Source organism: Lithobates pipiens, unplaced genomic scaffold (assembly GCF_037356315.1).
Source record: "Lithobates pipiens isolate NorthernLeopardFrog02 unplaced genomic scaffold, aLitPip1_a1.2 Scaffold_3, whole genome shotgun sequence".
Lineage (NCBI taxonomy): Eukaryota > Metazoa > Chordata > Amphibia > Anura > Ranidae > Lithobates > Lithobates pipiens.
The window spans coordinates 62,484,283-62,504,509 of NW_027507790.1; positions in this window are offsets into that span (position 1 = coordinate 62,484,283).

Sequence of the window (20,227 nt, forward strand, 5' to 3'; positions counted from 1 at the left end):
AGTGCAGCCTTGCCCCAGTGTCCATTGCAGCCATGTCAGTGCAGCCTTGCCCCAGTGCAGCCTTGTCAGTGCAGCCTTGCCCCAGTGCAGCCGTGCCTCCGGGGTCCATTGTAGCCTTGTCATTGCAGCCTTGGATGAATTTAAAATTGGCGCTGCCGAGATCGCCGCTGAGACTGGGTGGAGCAGAGCGAACACCGCCGAGATCGCAGGGAATGGGCAGAGCCAAGATACACATAGCAGAGTGTACTGAGCTCATCTCAGCTCTGCTCACGCCCAGTCCCACCCTATGATTGACATAACACAGGTCCAATGGCGGGACTGGGTGTGACTGTGAGCGGAGCCAAGAAGAGTACACTCGGCTATGTGTATCTGCTCCACTCACAATCAGCGGGGATCGGCGTATAACAAGCACCCACAATTTCCCCCTGATTTTAAGGGGAAAAATCGCGTGTTATACACCGATAAATACGGTACTTCAAAACACTGCCTTTAATGCATGCAAACCACTGGATAGCTCTTTTCAAGATTTTTTCTGTGATTAACCAAAAGCTTATGTGCTATGCCTAATACGGAAAAAAAGAAGAAAAATGGGACTTTGGATGAGATAGATGACTTTGTGGAGGCAGATTGAAAAAAAATTACAGATTTTATTTGTAGAAAGTATTAAATGAAATATGGCAATGTTAGAAACCACATATACAAAGGGTATACTGATTCATAATAACTCCACCCACACATAACATACAGGTGTAGTATGGGTAAAAAATTACATAGATATAATAATTTTAAAACAGTTACTTGTTACATTACATTGGATAAGTTCATATATATATATACAGATATCATTTAAACATCACTAGCAGCAAGAGTATAAATATGTAAATGGAACTGTAAATGAAGAATACATGAATATCAAAATTGATAGTCTACTGCAGACCAGGGTCAATATGTCCATTACAGACATAGATTGGCATAAAAAGGGTGGAACAATGATGAATGGTGGGGGCAAAAAAGGGGAACCAAAGAGTAAAAAGAGACAAAACCAATGGAAGAAAGTGAGGGTGACATAGCGAATGCATGTGGACCTTTAAATCTTTGAAAAGATCAAAGGTGACTGTCCAATTTCTGTTCAAAAAATCCCCATTATAGCCATGGACCCAGGGGGGTGCTACAGGTACATTAGGGATTAGAAGGTTGGTAGACTACCAGGTCACTGCTGAGAGGGGAAGCAGAATCAGTTGACCTGCTTAATTGAAAGTAAAGGTGTTTCTGCAGTAAACTTCAATTACTTAAGCATGCCTGCAGCTTCAGTAGGTCAGTGAGGACTTGTATATGTAATATATATATATATATATATCTATATATATATATATATATACACACCATATCACAGGCAGGCATATAAAACGCACCTTCATTTTAGAAGGGAAGTTTCAGGAAAAAAACTAAAATAAAGAACTTTAAAGAAAAATAAGTCAGTGCCCATCAATGAAGCTTCACCATTGCCCATCTGCAGCCTCACCATTGCCCACCTGCAGCCTGGTTAATGCCATCTGCAGCCTCACAATTGCCCATCAATGTAGCTTGATCGATGCCCATCTGCAGCCTCACAATTGCCCATCAATGCAGCTTGATCAATGCCCATATGCAGCCTCACAATTGCCCATTAATGCATCCTGATCAATGCCCATTTACAGCCTCACAGTTGCCCATCAATGCAGCTTAATCAATGCCCACCTGCAGCCTGATCAATGCCCATCTGCAGCCTCAACTCAGATTACTGCTGCCTTGAAGGTGACAGGGAGGGGGGCAGGACAAGCGCAATCTAATTACATACAGTGAGAATCTCCTGTTTGCTTCTTTAATACAAAGTCCCACCTCCTGGACCGGCTTCTATGATAGATAGAACACTGGTCCAATGCCGTCCCAGGAGACGGGACTTCCGATTACAGAGGCTGCTGAGTAAACAGGAGATTCTCGCTGTATGTAATCTGATGGCTCTCGTCCCGCCCCCCTCCCCCTTCACTCCTAGGCACACACACACTACGGTGGTGTGAAAAAGTGTTTGCCCCTTCCTCATTTCCTGTTCCTTTGCATGTTTGTCACACTTAAGTGTTTCGGAACATCAAACCAATTTAAACAATAGTCAAGGACAACACAAGTAAACACAAAATGCAATTTGTAAATAAAGGTGTTTATTATTAAAGGTGAAAAAAAATCCAAACCATCATGGCCCTGTGTGAAAAAGTGATTGCCCCCTAAACCTAATAACTGGTTGGGCCATCCTTAGCAGCAACAACTGCAACCAAGCGTTTGCGATAACGTGCAATGAGGCTTTTACAGCGTCCTGGAGGAACTTTGGCCCACTCATCTTTGCAGAATTGTCCTAATTCAGTTACATTAGAGGGTTTTCGAGCATGAACGGCCTTTTTAAGGTCATACCACAACATCTCAATAGGATTCAGGTCAGGACTTTGGCTAGGCCACTCCAAAGTCTTCATTTTGTTTTTCTTCAGCCATTCGGTGGTGGACTTGCTGGTGTGTTTAGGATCATTGTCCTGCTGCAGAACCCAAGTTCGTTTCAGCTTGAGTACACGAACAGATGGTCGGACATTCTCCTTCAGGATCTCTTGGTAGACAGCAGAATTCATAGTTCCTTTTATCACGGCAAGTCTTCCAGGTCCTGAAGCAGCAAAACAGCCCCAGACCATCACACTACCACCACCATATTTTACTGTTGGTATAATGTTCTTTTTATGAAATGCAGTGTTCCTTCTACGCCAGATATACTTGGACACACACCTTCCAAAGAGTTCCACTTTTGTCTCATCGGTCCACAGAATGTTGTCCCAAAAGTCTTGGGGATCATCAAGCTGTGTTGTGGAGAAATTGAGACGAGCTTTGATGTTCTTTTTGCTCAGCAGTGGTTTTCTCCTTGGAACTCTGCCATGCAGGCCATTTTTGCCCAGTCTTTTCCTGATGGTGGAGGCATGAACGCTGACCTTAACTGAGGCAAGTGAGGCCTGCAGTTCCTTGGACGTTGTTGTGGGGTCTTTTGTGACCTCTTGGATGAGTCGTCGCTGCGCTCTTGGGGTAATTTTGGGCGGCCAGCCACTCCTGGGAAGGTTCACCACTGTTCCATGTCTTCGCCATTTGTGGATAATGGCTCTCACTGTGGTTCGCTGGATTCCCAAAGCTTTGGAAATGGCTTTATAACCCTTTCCAGACTGATAGATCTCAATTACTTTCTTTCTCAATTGTTCCTGAATTTCTTTGGGTCTCGGCATGATGTGTAGCTTTTAAGGATCTTCTGGTGGACCTTACTGTGTCAAGCAGCTCTTATTTAAGTGATGTCTTGATTGTGAACAGGTGTGGCAATAATCAGGCCTGGGTGTGGCTAGAGAAATTGAACTCAGGTGTGGACAACCACAGTTATAGTATGTTTTAACAAGGGGGGCAATCACTTTTTCACACAGGACCATGATGGTTTGGATTTTTTTTTCACCTTTAATAATAAACACCTTCATTTACAAATTGCATTTTGTGTTTACTTGTGTTGTCCTTGACTATTGTTTAAATTGGCTTGATGTTCCGAAACACTTAAGTGTGACAAACATGCAAAGGAACAGGAAATGAGGAAGGGGGCAAACACTTTTTCACACCACTGTATTTGCACCCTATTTCAGAGTAAAAATAAATACTATATATATATATATATATATATATATATATATATATATATATATATATATATAAAACGTAAAATATGTGTATATTTGATTGTCCATAGTCTGGCCACAATTCTACTCTACTTCCCATGGGTATTTATTTTAAAAGACCAGTTCCTATTTTATTTATGTTTTCCTTCAGTCCAATCCATATTTATCTCCAAAGAATAAGCAACATCCTACTGACAATAATTCCCTGTTCAGTTCAGCCCGTGATTGATTAAAATAAGTGGGAGAGAAAAGGGATGACAAAGAAAAAGCAGGGTGATATACCAAGTGATAAATAAAGCGGCCCAGGGACAGCTTGATGGCAATAAACTAGGAACAGTGAGACGCACTGAACACTGATCTATAAACTTTTCTACAACAATCGCAGACAGGGATATTCATGGAAGCCCTAGGGCCTGTTTGCCTTTGGAATTATGGACACAGAGAAAGAGGTCAGAATATTAAACCTATAGCTCACATTACTCTATAACAGATTTGTTTGGCCAGTAGGACTTATGGCAAAATGCTAAAGAGAAATGGTTTACTGGCACTGATAACTTGAAGCTACAAAACATAATTTGAAGATGAAACTTGTCAGAGTGACAGGATGATACACCTGAATTGTAAAGTCAGCCTACACAGATGGCTTTGTATGTAAAAGCTCGACTACATAAATAGAAAGCAGAAACAAACGATAAAAGTTGATTATACAGTTTTCAGTTAATTGCTTGGCACTTCTTGCTTCTAAAATCAATTGCAGTTATTACTGGTAGTTGGTACAAATAAAATAAAAAGACATAACTCTAGCAAATATTTGATAAACACGATTAATGAGTAAGCAAAGCATAAGCTATAAGATACAGAGAGCATTTCCTAATGGAGGGGGTCTTTATTTTGAGGAAGACACACTTGCATTTGCTTCTCGTATGAATTGGAGATGGTCTCAGAGAGAGGAGGAAATGGTGTCTATTTTATGTTGAACATGAAAACACTTTTAACATGGTCATATATAAATGCATCTTTGTCGGTAAATATAAATGATACAAGCACTGACAATTCTTAAGGCTTACCTATAGGTAGTGTAAATATCTCCTAATCTGCACCCGTGCCATTCCTTCATAGCCCTGTGCCGTGAATGGCGGCTCCCAGTGTAACATACTGTGCTAGTATGCGATGCAGGTTTCAAAAAAAAAAAAAAAATGGCCAGTGGTTTACAACGACTTTAAAATGACCATTTAAAATTATATTACCCACTTGGTGCCTGCCTACAGTACATTTACTGCAGACTGGTGACAAAGCCAGGATAGGCGATGCACTGGTATGTTGCCTAGCACATGCACACTAGAGTGTGCCCTCTGGGGCCTGCATCAGCAAGATCCCATAAACAGTGGACATAGTGGATCACATTGCTGTGAACAGCCGGGGTATCATGTGATTGCTATGGTTGGTCATAGCAATTACATTATTAAAATGTAAACAAAAATTACAAAAATGGCTTCCATTCATGACTGTTTTAGTTACTATTGTGATGCTGTGATTGACCCACAGCTATCACATGGTACCTGGACCAGCCACAGCGCCCTATACTATGTGATTAGCTGTAACCAATCCCAACATGTCAACAGTAAGCAAGCTGTCATTAATGGAAAGCCATTCATCACTGTTATAAGCAATAACAGTGTAAAAAATTTAATAAATCTCTGATCACCTCCCAGAGTAGTAAAGTGTCACTATGGGGACACTGAACTACTCTGATGGAAGTATGTAAAAAAAAAAAAAAAAAAGGTTTAAAAAATATTTTTATTACATTATACCAGTCAGTATCTCTGATCACTGCCACACTAGTCATATGAGGATGCTATACTGCACCAGTGACATACTGGAGACAGACAATGTAAAAGATTTGTTTTTATTATTTAAGTTCTTTATTTTTTTTAAATTGTCTACTTTCCAAAAAGGAGTAATTTGGGGAGTATTTCTACTGTCCTGGCATTTTAGGGCTTCAAGATATGAGGTCCCATCAGTACATTAGGATTGATCAATCTTCAAATATATACAGCATAGTTTGCAGACTTTACAACTTTCACACAGACTACATAATATACACTGATTTGGATTATTGTTACCAAAGAAATGTAGCAGACTACATTTTGACCTAAATTTGTGAAGAACGATTATTTGTTTGCAAAATTTTATAAGAGAAACTAAGAAAAAACATTTTTAATCATTTTTTTCGGTATGCTTTCGTTTATATAGCAAAACAAAAATATATATATATATTGGTGATTAAATACCACCAAAAAAAAGTTCTCTTTGTGTGAAAAAAAAATTATATAAATTGAATTTGCATTTTAATAATTCTTTTCGGTATGTTTTTGTTTATAAAGAAAAAAAAATTATATAAATTGAATTTGCATACAGTGTTGCATGATCGAGCAGTTTCCAGTTAAAGCAGCGCAGTGTTGAATAGCAAAAACATGCCCTAGTCATGAAGGGGGGTAAAACTTTCTTAACCACTACAATACAGGGCACTTTCACCCCCTTCCTTCCCAGCCCAATTTTCAGCTTTCAGCGCTCTAGCGCTTTCAGTGACAATTGCGCGGTCATGCTACACTGTACCCAAATGAAATTGTTATCATTTTGTTCGCACAAATAGAGCTTTATTTTGGTGTTATTTATTCACGACTCCGTTTTTTTTTTTTTGCGATATAAGCGCAAAAAAATCGGAAATTTGGAAAAAAAAACAATATTTTCTTTTTTCTATTTAAAAAAAAAAATCAAATAAAATCAAATTTTGTCATAAATTTAAGCCAAAATATATTCTGCTACATGTTTTTGGTAAAAAAAATTCTGTTAAGTGTATAATAATTGGTTTGTGTGATCACGGGCATATGTACGCAAATGATCATGTACATATGTGTGCAGGTGATCACGTACATATGTGTGCAGATAATCATTGGGACATGTGATTTTAGTGGGACATATGTGGGGGACATGTTTTTATTATTAGGGACATGTGTTTTTATTATTTGGGGACATGTGTGTTTTGGGGACATGTGTGTTTTGGGGACATATGTGGGGACTGTGTTTGTACTGTGTGGTGCGTTGTGTGTTTACACTACACTGATGATCAGTGAGTAAAAAGCTGTAAAAAGCAGCCCATACTCCCTGATCATCAGCCGGCTGCAGCGTTCTGCTCTCCTCTCCTCAGCGGTGACTTCCGTGTGAGGAGAGGAGAGCCGATTGCCTAGCAACCGGTTGTTTGTTTACATCACATGATGGCCGTGATTGGACACGGCCGTCATGTGATCAGGAGGGCCAATCACAGAGCCCTCCTGCCGATCTGAGATGTGACGTGTCCGGGTGACACGAGCACATCGGGATCGCGCCGCTGCGCGGGCACGCGCGCGCGCGATCCCGCTACTCCTGAAGGACGTTCCTGAACGTCCTATCAGGAGTAGACGGCTCCCACCCGGCCGTATATATGCATTGGCCGGGTGGGAAGTGGTTAAGGACAAGTGGTTAAATCTTCAGTGTTTTTTTTTTTTTTTTTTTAATACTTTCAGCAGCTGATTTAATCACTTACTGAGTATGCAGCTTCTTCATCTTTTAATTCTTGCCTATGTTCCAGTTTAGACTGGTGCCATTATTGCTGCTTCAGGCTTCCTATTTGAGGGTGATTCCGTTCTCTGCAGCATCCTAAGGAGTCACTGTGGAAACTAGAGTTGTGTCTCCCTACACTGTGGGCATCAATAGAAACACAGCCCCCTAGCCTAGGGTGGCAGGGTACTCCCTTGCTCCTCCCTTCTCCAAGCTAACAGATTAACTGAAGACTACACTGTCCACTGTCAGCTCTTTTCTGTAAAGACCAGAAGGTCATGGAAGCCTCACTGAGAGAGCAGAAACAACAGCACTAAAAATTGTAAACAAATAATTTACTGGGAAATGTTTATCTTATTGTGCTCAATGTGTTATGCTAACAAAGCTTAAGGCTCGGTTCACACAGGGGCGATTTGTCCAGGCGACTTTGCCGCCTGACAAGTCGCGCTCCATTCTGTACTATGGAACCGTTCTAATAGAAGCGACTCAAGTCGCTCCGACTTAGAAAAAAGGTTCCTGTACTACTTTGGGGCGACTTCAGGCGACTTGCATTGACTTCTATACAGAAGTCGTTTTGCAAGTCGCCGCTGATCGTGTGCAGGTCACGGCGCTGCAAGTCGTGCCGCCCCTGTGTGAACCAAGCCTAAGGTTTAATGTTTCTTCAAGTTATAACTTCTACGTTCTCCTGTAATAACTGTCCTTCTGAATACTTTTTAAACAGTTTATGCAGAATTTGTATGCTGGAAAAGTTCTGCACCTATTAGTATTTTAAACAGCAACAATGTCCCAACAACTTGCAGATGTTCCTATCTGGATATACAATATCTCACAAAAGTAAGTAAAGCTCTCACATTTTTGTAAATATTTTATTATATCCTTTCCTGTGACAACACTGAAGAAATTACAATGTAAAGTAGTGTGTGTACAGGTTGCATAACAGTGTATATTTGCTGTCCCCTCAAAATAACTCAATACACAGCCATACATGTCTAAACTGCTGGCAACAGTGAGTCCACCCCTAATTAAAAATGTCCAAATTGGACTCAATTAGCCATTTTACCTCCCCGGTTTCATGTGACTCGTTAGTGTTATAAGGTCTCAGGTGCGAATGGGGAGCAGGTGTGTTAAATTTGGTGTTATCGCTTTCACTCTCATATTGGTCACTGGAAGTTCAACATGGCACCTCATGGCAAAGAACTCTCTCAGGATATGAAAAAATAATTAATGCTCTGCATAAAGATGGTCTAGGCTATAAAAAGATTGTCAATACCCTGAAACTAAGCTGCAGCTTGGTGGCAAAGACCATACAGCGGTTTAATATAACAGGTTTCATGCAGAACAGGCCTCACCATGGTCAACCAAAGAAGTTGAGTGCACGTGCTCAATGTCATATCTAGAGACTGTCTTTGGGAAATAGACATATGAGTACTGCCACCATTGCTGCAGAGGTTGAAGGGGTGGGGGGTCAACCTGTCAGTGATCAGACCATACACCGCATACTGCATCAATTTGGTCTGCATGACTGTCATCCCAGAAGGAAGCCTCTTCGAAAGATGATGCACAAGAAAGCCCGCAAATAGTTTGCTGAAGACAAGCAGACTAAGTACATGTATTACTGGAACACCCGCAAGCAGTTTGCTGAAGACAAGCAGACTAAGGACAGGGATTAGACGCTACAGTTCATCGAGGGAACCATGAATGCCAACATGTACTGTGATATACTGAAGCAGAGCATGAACCCTCCATTTGGAGACTGGGCCACAGGGCAGTATTCCAACATGATAACGACCCCAAACACACCTTCAAGACGACCAATGCCTTGCTAAAGAAGCTGAGGGTAAAGGTGATGGACTGGCCAAGAAAGCATGTCTCCAGACCTAAATTCTATTGGGCATCAGTAGGGCATCCTCTAATGGAAGGTGGAGGAGCGCAAGGTCTCTAACATCCACCAGCTCTGTGATGCCATTACGGAGGAGTGGAAGGAGGAGGACTCCAGTGGCAACCTGTGAAGCTCTGGTGAACTCCATACCCAAGAGGGTTAAGGCAGTGCTGGAAAATACTGGTGGCCACATAAAATATTGACACTTTGGACCCAATTTGGGCATTTTCATTTAGGTGTGTACTCACTTTTGTTGCCAGCGGTTTAGACATTAATGGCTGTGTATTGAGTTATTTTGAGGGGACAGCAAATTTACACTGTTATACAAGCTGTACACTCACTACTTTAAATTGTAGCAAAGTATAATTTCTTCAGTGCTGTCACATGAAGAGATATAATAAAATAGTTACAAAAATGTGAGATACATCCAAAAGCAAATGGATAGTTCATTAGTGAATAAAAAATACCATTACAACATGAGGGATGTGTAATCCTTCAATATGAAGTGCACAGGAAAGAAGCTGAAATCCTCCACCAGATAGTAGTAACCACAACGCCTCTTAGGCCGCGTACACACGGGCGGATTGTCTGCCCAACTAAGTTCATCAGACAATCCGACAGACAATCCGTTCAAAATTTGCATGAACGGACTTGACCACACACGATGAGCAGACAGTCCGCTGAAAGCGTGCGTGATGACGTGTACAGCACATACGACGGGACTAGAAAAACAACGTCCTATACACTGCAATGCAACCTTCGGCCGTGTAAATCCTTTCTGAGCATGCGCCATACTTAGTCCGTCCAACTTGCCTACACACGAGCCGACTGTCCGCTGAAACCAAGTTTGGACGGACAAAACCGGAAATTCCGTAAGACTTTGTTCGTCAGATTGTCCGCTGAAAAAGTCCGCTGAAGCCCACACACGAGCGGATTGTCCGCTGAAACACGGTTCAGCGGACTAAGTTGGACAGACAATCCGCCCATGTGTACGCGGCCTTACGAGAACAGATAGGCCAAACGATATAATGGTGGAAATGGCATAGAAAATACTCATAATCTTTGCTGCTGCCAGATAAGGATAATTGCCACTTCATTATCTGTATTGATATGATGCCAGGAAAAAAAAGACATCCATTCATTGTGAAGGCCGTAAATAACTTGAGGTTTATTAAAACTCACAGTTCAACTGGTGCATTCATTTGTACAGCAGGTAAAATCCAGCAGGCTGATAGATCCAAAGAGCACAAACCAGTGCTTGTAAACCAGTGCGTGCAGAAGCCGAGATTGGCCACACCCATACGTGTTTCATCAGCAGTGGCATCTTTTGGGGGATGGGCCAAGAGCCACTATTACCTAGTCCACATCCCCTCTCACCCTTTCAACTAGAGCCCCTCTTCCTCAATGTGCTGCACCTTTTAATACACTTCCAGTCACATCCCCTTTTAGTTCCCTCCATCCATACTCCATTCAAGCTCATTTTATTTTACACATATTCCACCTACTGCACTCCCCTTCAACCATTCACCTACCTTACAAGGTGCACCTTGTTTGAGAATTCATGCACAGATCACCAGATTGCTGCTTACACCAACAACTTACTAATGCGGTGGAAATCCATCATTATAATATAATATAAGGCAGTCCTATTGAAAATATCCCTTGACACATTACTTACAGCTCTATTATTAGTTCTCTTATACAAACACTCTATCACATAGAAATTTTTGAGTATTTATACATTTTCTTGTTTCTTCAAGGTAAATGTATTCTTTTCCTTTAATCTTCAGACCATAGAATATATTGTTTTATTGGGAATATTGACACTAATATGTTTTAGCATCTCAACAGCTGGTTCTGTAATTAGATTGGTAGTTCATATTAAAGTAATATTAAACTCTCAAACTTTCTTCTATAATGAATCCAGATCAAACAAATATGCATTGCCCAGCAAAATATTCTTTTCAATTTTTGCCCACGCACTTACAGTCAATGTGTTTCCAAACAGCTGGCTCCAACTCTCTCAGCTCCGCTTCCTTGAACTTCCTGTTCAACACAAGGTCACAAGGGGGAATGCAGTCTTTAGCAGCTGTTCATCTACTAGCTTGGAGAATGGAGGAAGAAGGAGCAGGTAGTGAACAGTGGCTTATCTTGCCACAGCTGCCTGTCTATTTGTGGAGATAGACACAGTTTGCCAGCACGCACCAAAGGGTGCCTCTATAGGAACCTTGCAAGGGAAAGAATTCACCTGAAAACAGGACTTCAGGGCCAATACTCAGGAGATCAACTGAATCTGCAGCTAACTATACGTTTTACACATCAAGGAGCAGCATCTATCGTAGGTGATTTAATCAGCATTTGAAATAGCCTAAAACTTTTTTACTTCAATACCACATGTCATTTTATATGACACCTTTACTACATTATTGTTATTACCATCAATGTTATTATTTTTATCATTAATTTTTACAATTTATATTATTACCTTCATAGTAATTATTATAATATTGTATACATTACAATGTTCATATGTGTATTGTAGTTGTATTAAATGCTATTTATTTTATATATTTATAGTGTATCAATTTTTATAATTACCAGTATTTTTATTATACTTCATACACCATAAATTATATTTCATACATCATCCCACATCATATTTTATTTTATATTTTTTTTATAAACTAATATCCTTACAGATACCATTACATTTTTTACAGCTGATAATGCTAGTTATATTCATTTTTATTATATTTCTTATTACCATATTTATCGGCATATAACACACGATTTTTTCCTCTGAAAATCAGGGGAAAAACATGAGTGCGTGTTATACGATGTCTCTGAGAGAAGAGGAGCGAGCGCCGCTGAATTACATAGAGCCGCGATCTCCTGTGTACCCAACACTCTATCACTCCATCACTCACAGCCACGCCTCCTGGCCCCGCATTGGGTCACTGTTCTGTCTATCATATGAGCAGGGCCAGGAGGCGTGGTTGTGAGTGATGGAGCATCAGGTACTCAGGAGATCGTGGCTCTATGTAATTCAGCAGCGCATGCTCCTCCTCTTCCCTCGGAGACAGCAGGGATAATCCAACACTGGCAAGGCTTCAATGATGGGAAAGGTGAGGCTGCAGATGGGCACTGAACAGGCTGCATTTCTGGTCAGTTTATAGGCTGCAGATGGGCACTGAACAAGTTGCATTGTTGGGCAATCTAATGGCTGCAGATGGGCACTGAGCAGGGTGCATTGATGGGCATTTTAGAGGCTGCAGATGGGCACTGAGCAGGGTGCATTGATGAGCTGTGACCCTAATTTTTCTTCAAAGTTCTTTAGTTAAAATGTAAGTTTTTTTCCTTAAACTTCCCTCCTAAAATTGGGATGCGTGTTATACACTTATAAATACGGTATATTATGCTTGTTTTAATGTGTTTTGTTTTACATGATGTTACCTACTTTTTTTTTTATCGATTTGATTACTTCCCCACTGCCAATTGCAATTGTGGAGTCCACCCCCTACCCTCTTGCATAATGAGCGGAAGTGTCATGGTGGGTAGCTAGGAAGACTGTAAAAAATTTTTTTAACAATGAATGTTTGTGGATGAAAACAAGCATTGATTTCATGTGTGCTTTTTATATAATGTTATTTAACCCCTTCCCGCCACCTGACCCTGTAAGAACTTCTAGATGCCAGCAGGTGGAGGTGGGTATCCAAGTCAGGTGACTACTGTGATTGGCTGTCACAGCGGTCACATGATTGGAAAGCTCCCAATCGCAAGTATGCATTGGGAGCTTTCCAGTGCCCGTTGGGGACTATGCTGGGAGCGTGTAAGGCACAGTTTTGTGTTCGTGTTTTCAAAGTATAACAAAGTATATTCAAAGTATATCAAAGCAATCACTGGGTAGCAATGTCAGCAACAACCATTACGCTCACATATTAAGGGAAATAAAAGGTATAAAACAAACCTCCCTAGCACATAATATAAATGCATATAGGCCTCTTTAGTAGAAGTCAGCAGGACCCACAGGCAATAGAGGAAGATTTCCATTCACTTGCTGGCCTGAAGACACAACATAAAATATGAGCAAATCTCTCCAAAATGAACAGCATCCCCACATTAACGAGTTGTCATTGGAACAGAGGTCCTGTTCGAAGCATTTTCCCTAGTTTTCTGCTATGATGACATCACTATTTATCTAAGTAACAATGGTCACTAGGACAAATAGAAGGCTGAATCTTTCAAAAGGCAAACATAATGTTTTAAGCCTTACCCACGCTATCCAAAACTAACCATAGAAAATGTATATACACTTTAATACACTCTAGATGGCCTGATATAAAAAAATATAGAATCTAATGCTCCCTGGTTTGACCATGGCTGTATTTTTATAAATGAGCTTAACCAGTTTGGAGTGGCCAATGACAATTGTTGATAATTAGTGAACATATTTGATACAAATAATGGCAACAGAGAACTTAGATACAATAATGTACAAGTGCTATGACAAAGACTACACACTGCCAACGTGTGTACCTGTAGCACATTTGGAATTGGTCCACAGGTAAGCATCCCCCTAATGTCCTTTGGCATTTAAACTAGTTGCTGAATGGAACACCATTCAAAAATATCAGAACGTGCCTCTCTTTTCTTGCATCGTATTGCATTGGAAACTTAAGCCAAATTATGGGCACACTGGTCAAAGGTTGTACCAAGGAGCAGAATAATAGTTTTCTCCAGCTGTTTTAAATGTAGCCCCCTTGTCCTAAACAGGGGCTATTATTTCAATTTAGTTATTGGCTGGGCTGTAGTCAGCTCAGATGGATTTTATAGTTTTTCGCTAAGTTTAAGTTGGCATGTGATTTCTCAATGTTACCAGTAGATGTTACTGGCATCACTAGTCATAGTATGCAATTTCACAAACAAAATTAACTTAACTTTCAATTTCCTACAGCCAATCTGATCAGAGGTTTATGTCACTGGTGTATGCTGGGGGGTGACATAAATATTTGGGACAGGCCAAGTGCTCTCTCTCTTCCCATGGGCTGCGGCTTAGGGAAGTGCTGCTAGATGGACCTCTGATGTTATGTCCAATAGTCTGTTTTGGGGCCTATTGTGTGCTAAAATCGTCTTGAAGCTGTATATTTTCAAAATGAAAATTTTTCCCATGTAACCCTTTTTTTAAGTATTGGTTAACTTCAGCCCTAATTAACACCTTAATCCTCTTAGATATTTGTCTGCTGATTTGATATTTATATCATTAATAGGGATGATCTTCGGGTTTGGATTGAACATGTGTTCGACCTGAACGCAACATTTTCACAGTGAGTGAATGGCCAAACAAACTTACCAAATTTGCCAGTGTGCCAGGCAGAACCCCTGGCTGATGCGTCTAAACAAACATCAGCCAGGAATCTGTCATTTTGCAGTGGAAGCACCACTCTTCAAAATTCTAGATCCCCTGCCAGCTTGCGTTTGTAAACAAACCAGCTGGAAAATCTGGATGACATCTTTAACCAAACATGGCCATGACAGCAAATGTGCTGTTATCTCTTATTTTGTAAATGGTGTGTGACTGGGTAACATAATTGGGCGGTGGATCATTGTGAGGTTAGTTACCATGATCGATGAGGATCTATATCACTGGATGACATAGAAGCAGAGGGGTGCCAGACTTAGTGCAGTATTAATCATAGGTTTAATAATAAAACAAGTGGTAACTCACAAATATGATGAATAAGATCAGCATAGGTGGTAAAATCGCCAGTCATAGGACTCTAGAGAATGTCTTAATGGCCGTAGCTGACTGGGGTACAGATAGTATTGCAATAAATCCAGAAGATACCATCTGTGCCCCAGACAACTACTGGCTATTAAGACGTTTCTTTAGAGTCCTAGGACTGGTGATTTCACCACCTATGCTGATATTATTCATCCTGTTTGTGAGTTACTACTTGTTTTATTATTAAACCTACGATTAATACTGCACTAAGTCTGGCACCCCTCTGCTTCTATTTCACTTACAGAGTCCATTGCTTCACTCTAAGCCCTTGTACACACGGTCGGAGATTCCGACGGAATGTGCCCTATCGGACCGTTTTGTCGGATATTCCGACTGCGTGTGGTCTCCATCGGACTGTTTCCGTCGGAATATCCGACGGACCAACTTTTCCAACTTGCCGGTAAAATTTTCAGTCAAAATGCTCCGATCGGACATACTCCGATCATGTGTAGTCTACTCCGACGGACAAAGTGCCACGCATGCTTAGATCAAATTCCTAGACCAAAGCTATTGGCTACTAGCCTGAACGTAGTCCCGTCGTAACGAAATAACGTCATCACGTTATGTACAATCCGATTTTACAACAACTTTGTCCGACCGTGTGTTTGCAACATCACTTCCGGACCTCTTCCGGAATTAATCCGTCGGAATTACTCCGACGGATTTGGTTGTCGGAATCTCCGACCATGTGTACAAGGGCTAAGGGTGCTGCCTCCAGGTGCTGATCCCACAACATCACAGACTATATGGACGATATGGTGGAATACTCATTTGGTTTTATCAACACACACATACTGTATATATGTGTATTTTAATAATTCCAGTTGCTATACAATTTTATTTTATCAATCAATCTAGTGCCACTGTCCATTATTGTTATCACTGGATGACATGATTGACATTGTATTTACATAGGGGACATTATTTACTTTTTCAAATAAAAGACTTTGTTTAGTGTGGGTATTTTTATTTATTTTCTACATTTTGGGGGTCATAAGTAACAAGTACCCTATATTCATTGCCCTTGTGCGGGGCCAGATATCAGGGTGCTTATCTGATAAGTGCCCCCGTGGCAAACCATCGAATCCATCTTAGGGCGAAAGGAAGTGGGGATTAGGCTCTTGTCCCTATCCACATGATGCTCACAATGGGGGGATGCTTTGCTGCCCATTCATTGCAAGGTACTCTCTCAATGTTGAAAGCATGTGGCCTGGTCTGGTTCAGGAGGGGTTGTGCTACATGCTCACCTTTACCTGGTCATCCAGGTGGAATGAATGAATAAGAGTCTATTTCAAATGTTTTGGGGGAAGTCCACACTGTCTTTGTCCCATTTTTGTATTGCTTTTTATTTGAAAAAGTAGACCCCTGAGGTAAATCCAATATGTGTTTGTTGTCCATTGATGTAGATCCTTGCCTATCATGTCAAATGGCTGTTACAACAACCCATTCACCAGTTAAATCACCCAGGATACCGGGTTGGTTTGTTTACTGTGTTTAAATAACAAATCCCTGGTGATTGTAAACAAAACATGTCATTTTTAAAGGACTACATCATTCTGCTCCCTAACTTCATGAACAGTTTTAAGGCATCCTCAAGTTTTTGATTTGAAAGATTTGTACTGTATATTTTCACTGTTGCTCTTGATGTCACATTAAAAGAACCTCTTGGATTATCACAATCTGCCTCCCATTCAAACAGTAGATCTTGACGCCAGAAGTCTAATTTTTCCAGTCTTCTGCATTCAAAGTATTCTTTTAGGAATATCTCCTAGCACTTTTGGATGCTTAGGTTTCCCCTAGTAGGTCCACGTTTAATCTTTGCATCAGACATCTTTATTTAGCTGTCCCTTCAATTTCACACTCATCTATGCAGTGGAGTCCTTTTCTAGTATTTTGGGTTGCACTTCTTGTGATGCTTGATTCTCTTTCTTTTCTTGTCTGTAGGGACTTCATGATTTGCTAGAAAATAAGGGTCTATATCCAACATGAGATTTCTGATTTCTGTCATGAGTGTTGTATATATATATATCTAGTATGAGATCAGCTTTTAATATATCCAATATATATTTTTTTTTTTTCCAAAAGTGTTTGGATCCTTGTCTTTATGCACATGGACTTTACTTAGTTAGCCCACCCTTTGCAGCTATAACAGCTTCAACTCTTCTGGGAAGGCTGTCCACGAGGTTTTGGGAGTGTGTCTATGGGAACGCTTGACCAATCTTTCTGAAGCGCATTGGTGAGGTCAAGCACTGATGTTGTCGAAGGTCTGGCTCGCAGTCTCCATCCCAAAGGTGTTCTATTGGGTTCAGGTCAGGACTCTTTATGGACCTTGCTTTGTGTACTGGTCCAAATCATTTGGTTGAGAGAGATTATAGTGTGGGGTTGTTTTTCGGGGATTGGGTTTGGCCCCCTAGTTCCAGTGAAGGGAACTCTAATGCCGCGTACAGACGATCAGACATTCCGACAACAAAATCCTGTCTTTATTGCCAACAGACGTTGCCTCATATTTGTCTTGCATACACATGGTCACACAAATGTTGTCAGAAATGTCAATAACGCGGTGACATACAACACGTACAACGAGCCTAGAAAAATTAAGTTCAATAGCCAGTGCGGCCCTTCTGCTTGATTCCGAGCAATTTTGTGTACCAGAATTGTGTACACACGATCTGAATTTACGACCACTAATTTTTTTGTCAGAAAATTTCCGATGGAGCCTACGCACAGTCAGAATTTCTGACAACAAGCTCACGTCGAGCATTTGTTGTCAGAAATTCTGTCCGTGTGTACATGGCATTAAGGCGTCAGCATACCAAGACATTTAGAACAATTTCATGATCCCAATTTTGTGGGAACCGTTTGGGGATGGCCCCTTCCTGCTCCAACAAGACTGCGCACCACTGTACAAAGCAAGGTCCATAAAGAAATGGATGAGCAAGTTTGGGGTGGGGAAACCTAACTGGCCTTCACCGAGTCCTGACTTCAATCCGATCAAACACCTTTAGAATGAATTAGAGAGGAGAATGCAAGACAGGCTTTTTGTCCACATCGGTGCCTAACCTCACAAATGTGCTTCTAGAAGAATGGTCAACAATTCCCATAGACACTCTCGCAAACCTTGTGGACAGCATTCCTAGAAAAGTTGAAGCTGTTATAGCTGTAAAGTGTAGGCCAACTCAATATTGAACCCTACGGACTAAGACTGGGATGCCATTAAAGTTAAAGTCCGTGTAAAGGCAGGTGTCCCAATACTTTTGGTAATAGTGTGCGTGCATGCGTGCGTGCGTGCGTGCGTGCGTGCGTGCGTGCGTGCGTGCGTGCGTGCGTGCGTGCGTGCGTGCTTTTATATATATATATATATATATATACATATATAGTATAGTATGTACAGCCTACCCATGGCACCGACTAGTATGTTTACTCTAGTGCCCTCTTTTTCCTAGTTTCCCCATTGTGTAGGGCTCAGTTGACATGTGCATTTGTTTTAGTCCGAATGCATTTTCGTATGAATTTCAGGTATTTTCGTTATTGTTTTAACAAACGATAACAAAAGTGCAGAATCCGAAAAACGAAAGATCCATCATAAATAAATGCTTTATTTTCGTTTTAGTTTTGACAACAGTTCGATATACATAGAAAATTTGACATGACACTGACAATAACAGTCTGTGTATAGCTAACCTGTGGTCGAAAGTGCCTAACCTTAACTCTATTAGTCCAGGATTATTCTACATAGAGAGAAAAGATTCGACAGAGAGAAAAGATTCGACAGAGAGAGAAAAGATTACTGCTGGAATTGGGTGGGGGAAGTAAAATAAAAATAATGATGATGATGAATGTTATTGGCTGATTGTAACCAAAGAGGAGGAGCAGTAAAATAGTTAGAACTAAGTACACACGTACAGACAACTTACTTTCACTTATGATTGCTAGCAGAGAGAGACACACATACTGAATCATTTCAGAAGACAGTCAATATTAGCTGGTCCGTTTGTCAGAGAACCTAAATTATTTAGCAATTAAGCATAAGCACAGAAGCAGAACAATAGTGAAGAAAGCTACAGTTCAACGTAACTTTTTCATAATAATCTGCTGCTATTGTATTAGTGTTGTGAACTTGATAGTGATACTAGTGTTGCTAGTGTTGTGCTAGCCTCAGAGGCTGCCCTTGTTGTGTGGGGGGGGGGGGGGGATTGATTTGATAGATTGAGATTCTATATAGATTCTATATACCCTATCTTGTTACCTGTCTGATCAGTGATCACTATCACCAGTCCATTTTCTGTTTGAACTATATACATTCAACATGAACGACAAAGATTCGACAAAGCAGCGAAAAACATACAAATGTCGAATGTGTCTGTCAATAGTTCTAAGAAGATTGGACGGAACAGCTAAACTATACGGAGTCATACAGTTTAGCTGCTCAAGCGAATTTTCTTTGAACATTCGACAGACACCATAAGCCTTCAATGACAGATTCAACCTTAATTAATTTGGATTTTCAGACGAATGCAATTTTTAACGAAAAGATTTATAAATAAAAATGAATTTTTGGAGTAACTAAATAAATGTATTTTTCGGACGAAAACGAAATTCCAAAACGAAATATTTCAGCGTGCACATGTCTAGCGCTCAGAGCACGTTCTTTGGAAGACTTGTGACTTAGCTTTTCATAGTTACTACTAGTTAGCTAATCAAAGGATTATATTTTCTACATCGTGGGGGGATTCTCCTTATGGATGTATTCACTTTTCTACTCTCTGGGTATAATAACATTTTAGCTGAACAAAAATTGAGTACTACTTGTATGACTCGTACAACTGATATTGTAACTGAATATTCACTCTAAACTGTTTTGGGCATGCTTTAATAGTTCACATTCTTTTCTTTCTGGGCTTTAGTATTGCTTTCAGATTCCTGCATCTGATGTTGCCCAGTTTAAACAGTCAGAGTATGCACATGAGTGTGCATCTTTAGTTCCTTATAGGGAAATATAAATCTTTTTTTAAGTCCAGTGCTTCCCTGCAAGGTCATCAGACAAATCATTCTATCACTCAGTTGAAGAGTTCCCCCAAGTGGGATAGTTTAAATCCAGAGACATATGTGGGTACTTGCTAGAAGATAGATCCTCTTCCTACCCTATATCAGGCTTATTGTTCCTAGAGCTAGTACATGCACTCCTACTTCTAGCACCTATAAAAGGGAACAAGAAGGATAGCTCCATAGATTTTATACTTCCTAATGAAT